At 37.7% G+C, this 16,247-nt stretch overlaps 1 protein-coding gene across 2 annotated transcripts in view; it reads right to left on the reverse strand.

Annotated features, from left to right (window-relative positions):
• RALA (RAS like proto-oncogene A) overlaps positions 1–16,247 on the reverse strand; it is a 61,806-nt gene that overhangs the window by 44,095 nt on the left and 1,464 nt on the right. Inside the window, exon 2 of one of the 2 annotated variants that reach the window (XM_044946815.2) lies at positions 2,009–2,110. The exons of the other annotated variant lie outside the window; for it this stretch is intronic. The gene's annotated coding sequence lies outside the window, so the exon portion shown is untranslated. The remainder of the gene's footprint in view (positions 1–2,008; positions 2,111–16,247) is intronic. 2 annotated transcript variants of the gene reach the window in all.

The raw sequence follows: 16,247 nt of genomic DNA on the forward strand, positions 1-16,247 counted from the left end.
CAGCTTTATTGAAATATAATTGACAGTAGAATTATATACAAAGTATACAATATGATCATTTAATACACTGATTACTTTTATGAATGAACCAAGTCTTTTAAAAGCTGTAATGAAGTATTCAATTATACTGCTCTCACTAAACAATATTTTAGTGCAAAGTATTTTTTTTAACTACAAAGAATAAAACATTTTCATTTAAAAGTTAATAAAATCTGTTATTTTTTAATTTGTATTTACAGTTTATGGCACACATCATATAACTGCACAGTAGCACATGTACATGATTTGAAAGTAAATATACACATGAGAGTTTCCAGAACTCTGTACCGATGGAGGTACATGATCAAAAAGAGATTACTCCTCTGTAGGAGAGGTACTCAAAGCATAACTAGTTCAAGAATAGGAAAGAACCAATTTTAGAGTATACATTTAGAAACTCAAAGAGGAACTTGACAGTAATTTTATGTTTGTTCAACTTAATTTTTAAAATGGGCTTGTTTTCTGTCTTCTTAAATTTTCATTTTTCTAGTATTTTATTTTTTACTATATTTTACAAAAGTATCAGTCTGCTGTATACAGAAAACTTAAAAAATAGACCTTTATCAGAGATCATTTCAGAAGCGCTGCTGCAGAGAACACTCAAAAGGCAAACTTGATCATGATGCTTCCTAAATTTTTCCAATGGCTCCCCAGAGGCCTGAAATGAGGGGCTTTAAGATCTGCCTGCAACTCTCCCAGTCCTCTCTCCCCTGGGCCCTTTCTGGAATACCCCTCAGGAATACACCACATTCCCTCTAAAGTGCACAGCATGAATTTTATTCCCTAGTTCTGAACACTCAATGTCCAACTCAATGTGATTCATCTCCTTTATCAAAGCCCTGTTCATCCTCCTGTGGTCACTTCTGGGGGTGCTCCCTGCCGCTTCAGTGCAGGTTAAGTGCCTTCCCTCATGTGTGTCTAGCACAGTGCCTGGCACACAACAGTGCTTTTCACTCAATAAATATTTTACTAAACAAAACTTATATTCAATATTCAATATACCTGTCTCCCCCAAAATGTTCTATACTTCTATTCAAAACTTTACACTGTAGTGAGAATAAATGGATGTCTATGAGCTTAAATATTAAAAAAAAAAAACAAAACTATAATTTCTAAAGAAAAAAACCTCTCAATTACTGTCTTTCTTCTCTTTTTCACTTCATTTATGAGACCGTTTTTGCCATCATGTCCCAGTTTTGGAATGAAGAAAACACACATTAGAAACAAATTTCATCTCAAAATTACTTTCATATGACTGCCTTAAAAGGGAATGTTTCTTTTTGAACCCATCTGCTCAATTGTGACACTGTGACACAGATTTCAAACAGAGGTTTATTGACTAATATAACAAAAATAACCTACAAAAAGGAAATTTGCTTCTATTTATCCTTGGCCCAACAAAAATAACCTACAAAAAGGAAATTTGCTTCTATTTATCCTTGGCCCAAGAGCTTTATTGTAATTGATAATCCTTTATACTGACATTAAGTTGAAAACAAATTCTGACCCAAATGATGTTACAATTATAATCAAAAAAGCACTTCATCTTTTTAAGATTTAAGGAAACCTGGTCATATCATACTTCTTGATTTATCAATAAAGAAACAGCAAAAGGCAATCCATAAGCAGAAACAGTTTCCTACATTTTGCACAAATCTGTCAGATAATGACATACATTCTACACTGCACAACAACACTGGTCTTAAGAAGTTACTAAATTTCACTAAGAACACAGATAAGCTTACTATCTTACAGTTCTCTACGGCAGTAATGCTCTGATAAGGATTACTCCTGAGTTTTAAACAACCAAAAAAGGACCCTATAAATATTCTGGACTGTACATTTTAACTAGTCTTTTTTGATTGAAGAACACATTGTCAATATTTGTATCAAAGCTTTAAAGATGCAATAAAATTAGACACAGTTTAAACTCATAAGAATAACAAAGAGTAGTTATTTCACTACTTACATTGAAAGGACAACCAAATGGACAGCTGGGATTTGGAGGAAAATGAGATGAAGGCTGAAACTAAAGTATTTCTGGAGTAATACAATCTTCTTCCTTTACTTCCTAATTTAAGAAAAAAGCAAGCAACTGTTAACTAGATAATCTTAAAAGTATTCACATATATTTTTATTTAAAACTTTAAATTATGTTTCACTTAGTCTAGTAACAGCATTCTCTAAATACTTAGTAACTGACAGCACAAGACGTGGACCAGTCAACTTGTGATAAACCTAAACACATCCACAATGGGAAAACCCTGGGAATTCAATCAAAGCTATAAACGGTAAAGTTCAGCTCCCCAAATCACCAAAGAGCGATATCTCCTGTTTATCAAGTATACTTAACACTCAATATACACACACCTGGTGCAGTGGTAAAGAACCTGTCTGCCAATGCAGGCGATGCGAGAGACATGGGTTTAGTCCCTGGGCTGGCAAGATCCCCTGGAGTAGGAAAAATGGCAACCCACTGCAGTATTCTTGCCTGGAAAATCCCATGGAGAGAGGAGCCTGGTGGGCTACAGTCCACAGGGTTGCAAAGAGTCGGACACACATATGTATACGCACATCAAAAAAAATAGTAATAACCATGAGAATTTCTCAACAAGCCAGTAATAAAAATAAGCAACTTAGGCATCAGAAGCAGTATTTAGATAGGATGATATTTTAATTTCTGAGTTGTATTTGACAAAAATTGAGTTCAGAATTTCATGTCAAACAAATTCTTCCACTTAACTGAACAGTTAAAAATTTTTTTCTTGATAACCCAGAATCATAATGATCAACTATTACCCTGTTCTCAGAGGTGACTATGAATTTAGGGCAGTTTTCCCTAGATTCAATAGCTCTAGAAGATGGAAATCTAAATTCTAATGTTACGCTATAGTCTTTCTGCCTCATCCTTACACAGTTGTCCCTCACTGATCACTAACTGCCTACGTGCCTTCAGAGCACCCCTCCATCCCCCAACACTGTCTGGAAGCAAATTACCAGGCCTATTGCATTAGATATAAAATAAGAGTAAGTAGGTTCTGAAAGACTTATTACTATTCTCTTGAGCACCGGACACATAATGCCTTTAGCGTTAGGAGCTTACCTTTCTACTTTGGATGTTCAAAGGTATCTCCACCCCCGACCCCACATGTTTTGAAACCTTACTTTCTAATTCTCAGTGGGGAGCATCTTCTACCTCATAGGGTTGTGTTTGGAAGATTAAATGGAAATAATGAATCTGAAGTGTTTGGGTGAGGGCCTGGCCATGGAAGGAAAACTACAAATTCCAGTCATTTCCTTCTCCCTCTCTAAGTACATTTCATATTTCAAGTTGTAAAGTTTGACCCCAGATAAGTGAATGTTGCTGTATTATTTTTAGAAGCGTGTGACCAAGATGGTTAGGGAACTAACTAAATACATGAAGGATGTGTCTGAACAGGCAGACGCTTGGGAAGCTGGCAAGGGAGTTGCATGGCTGCCATCTTCAATTATTTGAAGACAAGTACATGTGAAAATGACTATTCTTGATTCTGTCAACAGATGCACTGTTTAACAGGGGCTCAAAAACTTATTTGTGCGCTAAGTGCTTCTCCAGAGAAAACAGGAATAAAGAGAAGCCACAAGGTAATAGACTACAGTTCAAAACAAGGATGGATTTTTAAATTAAGACATCCAGAAATAACACATATTTCCACAATACCACTACAAGTGGTTAAGCAATGGCTAGTGGCCGAATTTTTGAGGAGATTTTTGTAAACAGTGGAAGAATGTATTAGCTGCCCTTTGAAGACCTGTTCTAACTCTGTAAGAGATGATACATTTTATACACAGTCCAAAATCAGAAGCTCTTGTTTCTGCATTTATTTTCACACTAAAAATAACTCCTAAAGAATACTGGAAAAGTATAGACGCAACACAAGAGCCACAGTATCCAAAATTATTTATTTGACTTCATGATAGTACTTACATATCAGTTGTATGACTACTCAAGAATTTAGATTAGAAATGCTCCGAGTGATGAAAAGTATTTTCTTTTTTGAGCAGGGAAATCACAACTGCATCAACAGCATCGTCACCATCACCATACACTCAATGTCATGAAAAGGAACTGGGAACAAGCCTTACTTTAGGGAAAAAAAACCGCTTTGAAGATGAATCATGTAACATATGGACACAGACAGAGCTTGAGAATCCAAGTAAATGAAAGAAGAGAGGAAGGCAACTAATTATAAAAATGCGTTTCAGCAATCTGTAGGAATGCAGGAACTCCAAGAGAGTTGGCTATAACCCCCACTCAGAGAGCTAAAGAAAACTACATAAAAAAACACGCAAGAGAAGTACAGAAAAATAAGCCACAATTATCAAGTTATCACTGTTAATGTAGGTCCTCCCCTCACTTCCATGCGAGAGATACCTGGAATGTTTTAGCTTAAACCAAATATCACCTGTGTTTGGTTAGGTAAGAAAAGGTGCTACTAGTAAAGGCTACTTTAATCAGCTAACTAATGTGATTTCCCCCTTAAACTTCAGATATTAATATCCTATTCATTACTTTTGGTTTCATTTCATAAAAGTGAGCAAAAAATGACCCTTTGCCCCTAAAGAGGCATTAAACACGGTTTGTCTGCCAGCACGCCCTCTTCTTGTGGGAACCATTCTCTCCTATTACAATTACAATGGGACTATATATACGGGCAGGACTACAAAGCAGGACAAGAGACACAGGCCGGCCAGAGTACTCTACTCCTTAAACGAGTGAGAGAGACAGGCTCTTTGATGAATCTGGAGATGAATGTGGCCACCACACAGTCTGCCAGTACAAAAAAAGAAAGAAGCAGAGCGGGGGAAGGAGACAAAGCCTGCACACTTCTGTTGTGCTTAAGGTAGCCTAAACCGGATTTCTGACTCTGACAACTGAAAGAATGCTAACGGTTTATAGGGTCTCTAATTGCTTCTTACAGCTTAGAAGAGTTTCTCACTGCTTAATGGCAGAATGAAGATAAAGGGGTCTACGCTGTCTTTGATTAGTCTTTAATTAATCTAGTACTTCAGTACTAGACATGTGGAAGGATTATAAACAGAAGATTTAGCTTTTATTCCAACTCTCCAAAAAGCCCCATGACAAATTAGAAAAATTAAGCAAGGCTTGTGGTTAACTTCATTACACTCTAGGAGAAAATCTTTGAAAATCACAGATCTTAAGGACCTGTATCCAGGACTCACAAAGAACTCTTAAGACACAAGGAGAAAAATAATCCAATTTTTAAAAACTGGGCAAAAGATTTCAGTAGACACTTCACTAAAGAAAACAGGTGGAAGACTAATAATAAGCACATGCAAAGATACACTATCATTCACTAAAGAAATGCAAATCAAATTCTCAACAAGATACTTATTTATACCCAACAGAATGGCAATACATTTTTTAAAACATGATTAACAATTGTTCATGAAGATGCAGAGAAACAAGAATTCTCAAATATTGCTGGTGGGAATGCAAAATGATGTATTAAACATCAGGCTACCACACAACCTAGAGATTTCACTCTACATTACCAATGAGAAATGAAAACGTATGTCCATTAAAGACTTCTACATGAATGTTCATAGCAGGATTATTCACAATAACCAAAAAGGGTAAACAATCCAAATGTCCATCAACCAGTAAAAGGATAAGCAAAATGTAGTATATTCATAGAATGGGAATTAACTACAAAGGGGTATAAGAGATTTTACACTAAAGAGATGAAAATGTTTTAAAACTGGATATGGTGATGATTTATACAACTCAGTAAAGTTACTAAAAATCACTGTAAATCTAAAATGGGTGAATTTATGGTATGTAAACTATGTCTCAAAAGTTACTTAGAAAAAGTGAAAAGAGGCTAGAGAAGTCAAAATAAGCAAGCAGAAATTATGAACCTTGACTGGGTCCTGGTTCAGAAGGAGAAAAACAGCCATTTAAGATGATAGGAGACAATTAATGAAATCTGAACTTGGACTAGATATTAGATGATGTAATGAAATTATTGCTAATTTTCTTAAATATTACAACAGTAGTATGGTAATACAGGAGAATGTCGTCATCTTCAGAAGATGTAAACTCAAGTACACAGAGGTGAAATTTCATGTCTCCAACCTTCTTTCAAACAACTCAGAAAAATAAAACCATCTACACTTAAAAAGGTAAAGCAAATGTAGCAAAACAATAACTGGTGAAAATAAAGTGATTAGTAACTACTGGCTTTCAACATTGTACTCTTATTAACTTTTTTGTAAACTTTTCAAGGCAGCAAAGACCTACCGTATAGCCCAGGGAGCTATAGTCATTGTCCTGGGATAAACCATAATGGAAAGAATATAAAAAAAGAATGTGTCTGTGTGTATATATATATATGAATTATTTTACTGTACAGCAGAAATTAACACAACATTGTAAATCAACTACACTTCAATTAAAAAAAAAAATCTTTCAAAGCACAAAGTTGGGGGAAAAGATTACTCATTTTATATTCTCTCTTTAAACATGGTTTTTATTGAGGTAATATTGGCTTACAACATTATATAAATTTCATCTGTACAACATATGTTTCTACTTCTATATCCTACAATGTGCTCACCAAGAATTTACTTTTCATCTGTCACCATACAGCTTATCCCCTTTATCTATTTTGCCCTCACCCCTGCCCCTTCCCTTCTGATAACTAGTACTCTGTTTTCTGAATTTGCTTTAGTTTGGTTTCTTCACTTTTTTTTTCTTTTTATATTCTACAAGAGTAAAATGAAAAGGTGTTTATCTTTCTCTGACTTTAATGTTGTTACAGATGGCAAGATTTCATCTTTTTCATGGGTGAGTAGTATCCTGTGGTGTGTGTGTGTGTGACTGCATGTGTGTGTGTCTGTGTACACCATATCTTCTTTACCCATTCATCTGCTGATGGGCACTGAAGCTGTTTCTAAATCTTGATGATCATAAATAAGGCTGTGATGAACCTAGCAGTGCATACATGTTTTTGAATTCGTGTTTTCACATTCTTTGGATAAATACCCAGAAGTGGAACACCTAGATTATATGGTAGCTCTCTTCTAGACTTTTTGAGGACTGTCCATACTATTTTTGATAGTGGCTGCACCAAAAGACTGGAGAAGGCAATGGCACCCCACTCCAGTGCTCTTTTTTTTTTTTTTTAAATTTTATTTTATTTTTAAACTTTACAATATTGTATTAGTTTTGCCAAATATCGAAATGAATCCGCCACAGGTATACCTGTGTTCCCCATCCTGAACCCTCCTCCCTCCTCCCTCCCCATACCCTCCCTCTGGGTCGTCCCAGTGCACCAGCCCCAAGCATCCAGTATCGTGTATTGAACCTGGACTGGCGACTCGTTTCATACATGATATTTTACATGTTTCAATGCCATTCTCCCAAATCTCCCCACCCTCTCTCTCTCCCACAGAGTCCATAAGACTGATCTATACATCAGTGTCTCTTTTGCTGTCTCGTACACAGGGTTATTGTTACCATCTTTCTAAATTCCATATATATGCGTTAGTATACTGTATTGGTGTTTTTCTTTCTGGCTTACTTCACTCTGTATAATAGGTTCTAGTTTCATCCATCTCATTAGAACTGATTCAAATGTATTCTTTTTAATGGCTGAGTAATACTCCATTGTGTATATGTACCACAGCTTTCTTATCCATTCATCTGCTGATGGGCATCTAGGTTGCTTCCATGTCCTGGCTATTATAAACAGTGCTGTGATGAACATTGGGGTACACGTGTCTCTTTCCCTTCTGGTTTCCTCAGTGTGTATGCCCAGCAGTGGGATTGCTGGATCATAAGGTAATTCTATTTCCAGTTTTTTAAGGAATCTCCAGTACTCTTACCTGGAAAATCCCATGGACGGAGGAGCCTGGTAGGCTGCGGTCCATGAGGTTGCTAAGAGTCGGATACGACTGAGCGACTTCACTTTGACTTCTCACTTTCATGCACTGGAGAAGGAAATGGCAACCCACTCCAGTATTCTTGCCTGGAGAATCCCAGGGACAGAGGAGCCTAGTGGGCTGCTGTCTATAGGGTCGCAAAGAGTTGGACCTGACTGAAGCGACTTAGCAGCAGCAGTAGCAGCACCAAAAGACACTTGTTCTTTGGAAGAAAAGCTATGACAAACCTAGAGAGCATATTAAAAAACAGAGAAATCTGTTGCCAACAAACCTTTGCTAACAAAGGTCCATATAGTCAAAGCTATGGTTTTTCCAGTAGTCAAGTATGGATGTAAGAGTTGGATCATAAAGAAGGCTGAGAGCCAAAGAACTGATGCTTTCGAGCTGTGGTGCTGGAAAAGACTCTTGAGGGTCCCTTGGACAGCAAGGAGGTCAAACCAGTCAATCCTAAAGGAAATCAACCTTGAATACTCATTGGAAAGACTGATACTACAGCTCCAATACTTTGGCCACCTCATACAAAGGGTCAACTCATTGGAAAAGACCTTGATGCTGGTGAAGATTGAAAGCGAGAAGGGGATGAAAGAGGATGAGATGGTTGGATGGCCTTACTGACTTGATGAACATGAAGTTTGGCAAACTCTGGGAGATGCTGAAGGACAGAGAAGCCTGGAGTGCTGCAGTCCACAGGTTGCAAAGAGTCAGACTCGACTTAGTGACTAAACAACAACCAACAATGTGTAAGGATCCCCTTTTTTCCCCGCATCCTTGCCAACACTTGTGGTTTCTTGCCTTTTTGATAAAAGTCATTCTAGCAGGTGTGATGGAGAAGGCAATGGCACCCCACTCCAGTACTCCTGCCTGGAGAATCCCATGGACGGAGGAGCCTGGTAGGCTGCAGTCCATGGGGTCGCGAAGAGTCGGACACGACTGAGTGACTTAACTTTCACGCATTGGAGAAGGCAATGGCAACCCACTCCAGTGTTCTTGCCTGGACAATCCCAGGGATGGCGGAGCCTGGTGGGCTGCCGTCTCTGGGGTTGCACAGAGTTGGACACGACTGAAGCGACTTAGCAGCAGGTGTGAGGTGATATCTCACTGCGTTTTGATCTGCATGTCCCTAGTAACTGGTGACACTGAACATCTTTTCATGGGGCACTCGCATTTTAAAATGCAAATGTAATAGGACTCACCGATATAGTTCACTGTGCATTTCAGAAAGAGGCAGAGATGAGGTATACTGTCATCTCTTTGGCTGATACAAAGATCAAATGAAATCACATACACAAAAGTGCTAAGTGTCAATTAAAAAAAATTTAGTCACTTACACTTTGTACCTTCCTAGAACAGAAACACAGAATTAAATCTAGCATCGTATTTGATCACTCCTGTCTACAACTGGAGTTCCTCAATTTTGTAGTCAACACTGTACAAACAATTCTACAAAGCACTGTCAGTGTTCAATATGAATAGTTCCCTTTCACCACTCTAATTTGGGTATTTTGTCTTTCTACTTACTATACCACAATCTGTTAACAGTGTACTTTTAAACAATTTAGAGTTTTAATGGCTTAAATTCAGACACAGTAATGTAAGACAGGAATCCTGTTATGAATCAAAAGGACTGTTCACCTGGGAAGTTCAAACAAAAAGCACTGAATTAAACACTTTAAAAGTAAATTTATTGGTATGTGAATTATACCACATAAAATTGACAAATTCATAATTAAAAAAAAAACAAAACAGCCTCCCCATCCCCACCCCAATAAGCAAAGGACATAAAAAGACAGTTGACAGGATTAAAAAAAAAAAAACAAAACAATGACTAATGAATGTGCAAAAAGTTCAAACAGTCGTAACCAAATATATGTATATATTTAAATTTTAACAAAACATAAAAACAAGGGTGGGTTTAATGATCTGGGCCAAAGCAAAGGACAAGAAAAGATAGAGCAAATGGTCAAGTTTTATTTTATTCTGAGGGATCAAGAAAGCTCAGTAAATAAGAATAAATGAAGTAAGAGACATAGAGAATTATTTTAGTTGCAGTGTAGACACATGAAATAGGGAGAGCTTAGAGACTGACAGGGTAGTAGTAAAGTTACCACTAGTCCAAGCACTAAGAGACTAGGGCTGGTGTCCCAGAAACTTAGGATCTCAGAGGACAGGCTGTTTCTGTCACAGGGAAGTGTTTTAGGCAGAAAGATGAAGGAAGACAAAATGTCCTCAGACTAAAAAGATGGGGGCAGGGGAAATAAGGCAAAAACAGAGAACAGAAAAGATCAGCCAATTGTAAGCCCAGATATCGGGGTAGCAGCATGTAGCAGAGGATGAGACCTGAGGATCTTCGGGACAGGAGAGCCCCCAACCACCACCTGCCCGAGGTAGAACTGTGGACTAGGAGGCAACAAGACCCACAGAGAAAAAGGCAACATAGATCCCAGGAAAAAGTGGAGACAGACGACTGGCCACAGACCAAGAGTATTCAGCTGGGGGGTGAGAGCTCCTCAACCTAAAGACCTACCAGCATTTCTGGGACAATGAAGATGGACTTACAGGCCACAGACTTGGATTTGAGGGGACTTCTAGGGAAGCACAAGGGACAAGAAATTAATAAATATCCCATCACCCTGCACTCCTGGGAAAGGAAATGGAATGACTGAAACAGAAAATGAGATGTGGACTGCAAGTTCACAAAATGGACCTAGACAATCTTGAGATTATAAGAATCTACAGAAAATATGCTTCTTGAACTTTCTGGGTGAAGTAGATAGCAGTGAAATGAACATGTTCTCCAGAACATGGGAGACTGAGCATTGGTGTGTGTCCATAACTGCCATGTGAATGGAATGTGCCCAGGATGCCAGCATCTGATTTCACACCAACATACACCTCCAGCCAGAGGCCTAGATCATTTACAAATGAATTCTGGAGGCCGAATGGACCCAGGCCCTACAAACTTGCCTACAATTACCCCATGTCTGTGTACCATGGGTCACCCCATGGATAAACTCATCTAATTACAAGTCTGACTTGCCTTATTGACTAAGGACTTAAGCCATAATCACATCAATACAAGGTGAGCCTAATTCATCTGCTAGGCACAGAAACCACTTAAAGACCATGAAAGCCTAGAAGGAAATTCTTCGATTTTCATAGACCTATGGCTGCTTTTAACCTGTGGCACCCATGACTCGCTGAGTGAAGATTACAATGAGGTTCAGAAGAATTATATGGAGGGGCAGGAACAGAACTCAGGAATGGTTGTATGAACTGGGAAACCAAGGATCAGTACCTCACCTCGACTATCATTACACTTTGCTGCTGCCCACTAGGTAAGTCAAGATTCCTGCCTCTTATATCTATCAACATTAGTATCGCAGAAATAGTGAAAGACTGTAGTCATAGCAAGGAATTTCCATAGTTAAATTAATATCTAGTGTAATGTTTATCTTTGTACATGCACAGAAAGATAATACAATAAACAATCAGCATCTCTATCAAAGACACTCTTAACACCACTATTTAACATTGTTCTGGAGATAGTAATCAATGCAATTAGATATGACAAACAGAAATATAAACACTGGAAAAGAAAAGGATAAAACCTTTATTTACAGGTGATATAACTATATATCGCAAAGAGTTGGACACAACTGAGTTACTGAACAACAAGTAACTGTATATCTGGGCCAAAGAGAAGCAATGATAAAATACAATGGATAAGAAAATTCTGTTTATAATAGTAACAAAAGACAAAATACAAAATACATAGGAATAAACATGAAATGTTCAAAACTTATGCAAAGTAAATATAAATCATTCTGCAGAGACAAAATAGTGGATTTAAGAAAGTGAAAAGATTTCACTTATTTAAGATTAAGGTGTTCCAACATCATCAACAGATCAGTTCTAAGTTAAATAGTAAGTTTAATGAAATCTCAATAAAAATAGTGAGCTTTTCAATGGACTTAGACAAACTGATGCTCTAGAGTTCAAATAAAAAAAATATGACATGCAAGACTAGTAAAGAACACTGAAGGAGGAGCAATAATGGGGAACTAGCCCTACCAGATACTGAATCATATACAAAGCCTTTATGATTAAAACAGTGTAGTACTTACTGGTACAGGAATAGTCAGACATACAAAAGAATGAAACACACCCAATTACATATGGAAATCTAGAACATGATAAAGGGGGCAATGTTTTTTCTTAAAAGTAGTATTAGAACAACTAGAAAGTCATGTGGAAAAGATAAAATTAGATCCATTCCTTACATCAAAACAGAAATATACTCCAAATGGATCACAGAACTGAATGTTCTCTATATTATAAATAAAACTGTATTAGTACTGAAAAAAACATGGCTAAATTCCTCTCTAACCTGTGGGTAGCAAAAGGCTCTCTATGACTAAAAATCCAGATGCAATAAATTTAATATATTTTATTACACAGAAACAAATTTTTGCAAGTCAAAAGGAAAAAAACAAACAAACACACGTACCACTAGCAATACCAAAAGATAACTGGGTAAAGTATCTGCAATATGTGGCAAAGCTAAATGACTAAGATTCTTAAATATAAAGAAGTTTTAAACTCTGAGGAGAAAAGACCAAAATTTATTTAGAAAGTGAGCAAATAACGTGTACAATTTTAAACATACAAAAAAAAGGCCCTTTAAACATATGAAAAAATGTTCAATTCACTTGTAATACGAGAAATACAAATTAAAACTACACTGAGATACCATTTCTCATCTTTCAGATTAGCAGAAGCTGCAGTACTCATATACCACAGGTAGGAATTCAAAATACTACAATCCTACAGAAGAAAAATTTGGCAAATCTAACAAATCTTACATATGTATTTACCCTGAAGATATGCTTTCAACAATACAAAGAAACAAAGATTAGCATTATAACATCATCTGTAATTGAAAGATACTAGATATTACTTGGGGCTTCCCTGGTGGCTCAGAGGTTAAAGCATCTGCCTCCATTGCAGGAGACTTGGGTTCGATCCCTGGGTTGGGAAGATCCCCTGGAGAAGGAAATGGCACTCCACTCCAGTATTCTTGCCTAGAGAATCCCATGGACAGAGGAGCCTGGTAGGCCACAGTCCACAGGGTTGCAGAGCTGGACACGACTGAGCGACTTGACTTCACTTCAAATATTACTTATAGTGTAGTGTGTTAGTCACTCAGTCCTGTCCACATCTTTGCAACCCAATGGACTGTAGCCCCTCAGGCTCCTCTGTCCTCGGAATTCTCCAGGCAAGAATACTGGAGTGGGTTGCCATTCCCTTCTCTGGGGGATCTTCCCAACCCCAGGATCAAGCCCTGGTCTCCTGCATTGCAGGTAGATTCTTTACCACCTGAGCCACCAGGAATAAAGATGTCATTAAGAACTGAGAGTTTGGGAACTTCTGACGAAGTCCTGTGTAGGCTTTTAAGAATGCATGGGTACCTGTAGTTATGAGGTTACCATAGACTGCGGTCAACAAAATTTATACTAGGCCAATGAAGGTACTGTCCATAGTAGTATAAGGTATATTTTATGGCAGATCACAAGGGGAGTAACTAGCCCAGTCTTGAAAGTTGTTTTTTTGTGTGTTGTTGTTTTGAGGGATGGAGTTGAGAGAAAAAAAATCGAATCAAGATACAATTTTTGGAGAGGTATAAGTTAAACTTATATATGAAATTAAGGATAAAAGGAATTTGGATTTTTTTAATTAGCAAGAAGGAGGTGTGAAAGGGTTTTAAGCATGGGAATATCAAGAATGCTCTAACCCCCAAGCTGTGGAGAAAAGACTGGGCGGGGAGACCCCAATCAGAGGCTGAAAAGCTGCTACAAGAATCCAGAATAGATCCAGATGGGGCAGCAGAACTAAAGCATCTGCAACCACTCAGTAGTGGGGCAGCCTCATTTTCAATGGATTACTATGCTAGCTTCTCAACTGCACAAGAAAGCAGAGAGCCTGTGGTTTTAAGACTACAATCATGATCTATTTAGAAACTGGCGATCTTTGCCCCACCTTCACAGTGTATTTGGGGGTAGAAGTCATTTCATAATCTTGCTGTGTTTTATTCTCCAAGATGACACTGACAAACCCTGATATTTAGTTTCAATAAGTGAATTCTGCAATGAAACTGGATCCCAGACTTCAAAGAGATTATGTGTCAAGCATTATGTCCGTCTACTCAATCTGATACAGGACCCTAGCTGTGGTGTATTTAAGAATACTCATGTATTTTATAGAAGCCTGCTTTTTGGGTCAGAGAGAATACCCTCTGATGTTGAGAAATTAAGTTTTCACCTGCAGATGTAATAAGTCAAAGATGCAAATTCTTTTCTATAATTTATTCAAACATCTTTAAGAACTCAGAGCTTTAATTTTGTTTTTTCTATATTGTAACCAAAGCCTTATGAGTGCAATAAAGTAGTAAGAAAGATGTTTTAGAGCTAAAGAAAACAAAACGAATAACTGTCACTAATGGGGGCTGGAGGATAAGTTCCCGTATCTCCTTCGGTCCAAGAAAGAGCTAAAAAACAAGATTTCAGGAAAGGTCACCACAAACAAGCCTCCAATAGTCTTCTCAAATAGGGACTATTCAGCTACTTGAAAGGTAAAAAGTAATCATCAAACACCAAAGTTGAGTTCCTAATAGTTTACTCTCCCAGGACACTTACATGAACAACGTCCAACCATTTTTTCATCATGGCACATGCAGAAGGGGATGACATATGAAAGGTCATAAACAGAAGACTGGCTGCTGTCTGAAGCCACCTGGCCAGGGTCAGTGGTTACCCCAGGCCCCATCTGATGGGCAAGAATACTGAGGAGATCAGTATCTTTGCTTTCTTAAAGCTCAGCTAAATCAAAAATTTAATTTTTTTTTCTCAGTCTTTTAGGATTAATTGCAATAGCCAATGCTCTCAGCAATCATTACTTCAAAATCCAGATGATGTTATTCACTAGTGGCCCAGCTTCCAGCAATTAACTTCACTTAGCCTTAGTAAACTATGGAAAAGTTATCTCCTGTAGTGTGGAGATTAAAAATAATACAAGTAAAGTTCTTATCGCAGTGCTTGGCAGGCAATCAATGTAGGAGGACTGCTAGGGTTGTTAAAATAAGGGAAATCTGACCTCTGTATAGTGGTTATGTCACTGAGATAAGAAACTGCAGGCTTCGGTCTCCTTAGTGTCTAAAATGAAAAATTTCATAAAACAATGAAAACCATGAACCGTCTCCCTACTTCTTCAAAATCACAATCTTTTCCCCATGAATACTCACAGCCTCTTAATCCAATATTTTAAAAGTAACTGTCTTTGCAATCCATGTACATGTGCATATTACACTGGTACACACAGATACAAGAAGTGATACTGATATATTTATTTCTGTTCTGCAGAAGCTAAGCTTGGAAAACCAGTGCAGGACCAGACATGGAGAGAAAAGAAGGTATCAGCGCTTTTTTATCTGAACCTCACTACAGTGAAAATAATCCAACCATCCACAGGCAAAAATTATCTCCCTGCACAAATGGTAGACAATATTCTTTCCTATAATTAGCCCCTTTTCCCTGAAAGCCCCGCAAAGAAAGTGTTGTATGAAGAATTACTTCAAAATAACTGATACAGATGACTGCACACTCAGCAGACACACTGGAGAACAGCATCTGGATCGCTGAAAAATCGTGAAAGTGGTTAATTGGTAAGTCATGTCAAGGTCATAACAAGAGAACTTGTTATGTCAGACTTCATGCACCCATGGGGGAAGAAAAATGAGCCATTATAAGCAATTTTGCAATGTACCACACTATCCCACAGTGGTAACTCCCAATTCTCTCTGTTTGATTAAGATAGGGTATGGTTACAAACTCCAAACACAATTTACTATCACCAGGAAATCCTGATAATTCTGGGCAAAAAAAGCTCAAGTGTAAACATTTCCCACTGAATACAAGTTATTATAATGCTCAATCACAGCACCCCAAATATAATTTTAATCTTTCATGGTAGGATAGTTTTGGAAGGATGGCAAAGGATTCTTCTTGATTTGTCCTTTGACCATGTTAAAGAACGGAAAGACAAAGCAAAATCTGCATGTGCCCCAAAACTGAAAAAAAAAAAACACACAAAAAACACCTTAGCCCCCAAAAATAAATGACTACTAGAAGGCAACTGTGAGATCACCTATACATTCATTCACTCGGTGAAGAATTGTGTGAATAACTTCTATATTCTGGGCACATGCC

The sequence above is a fragment of the Bubalus bubalis genome, chromosome 8 (assembly GCF_019923935.1).
Source record: "Bubalus bubalis isolate 160015118507 breed Murrah chromosome 8, NDDB_SH_1, whole genome shotgun sequence".
Classification (NCBI taxonomy): Eukaryota; Metazoa; Chordata; class Mammalia; order Artiodactyla; family Bovidae; genus Bubalus; species Bubalus bubalis.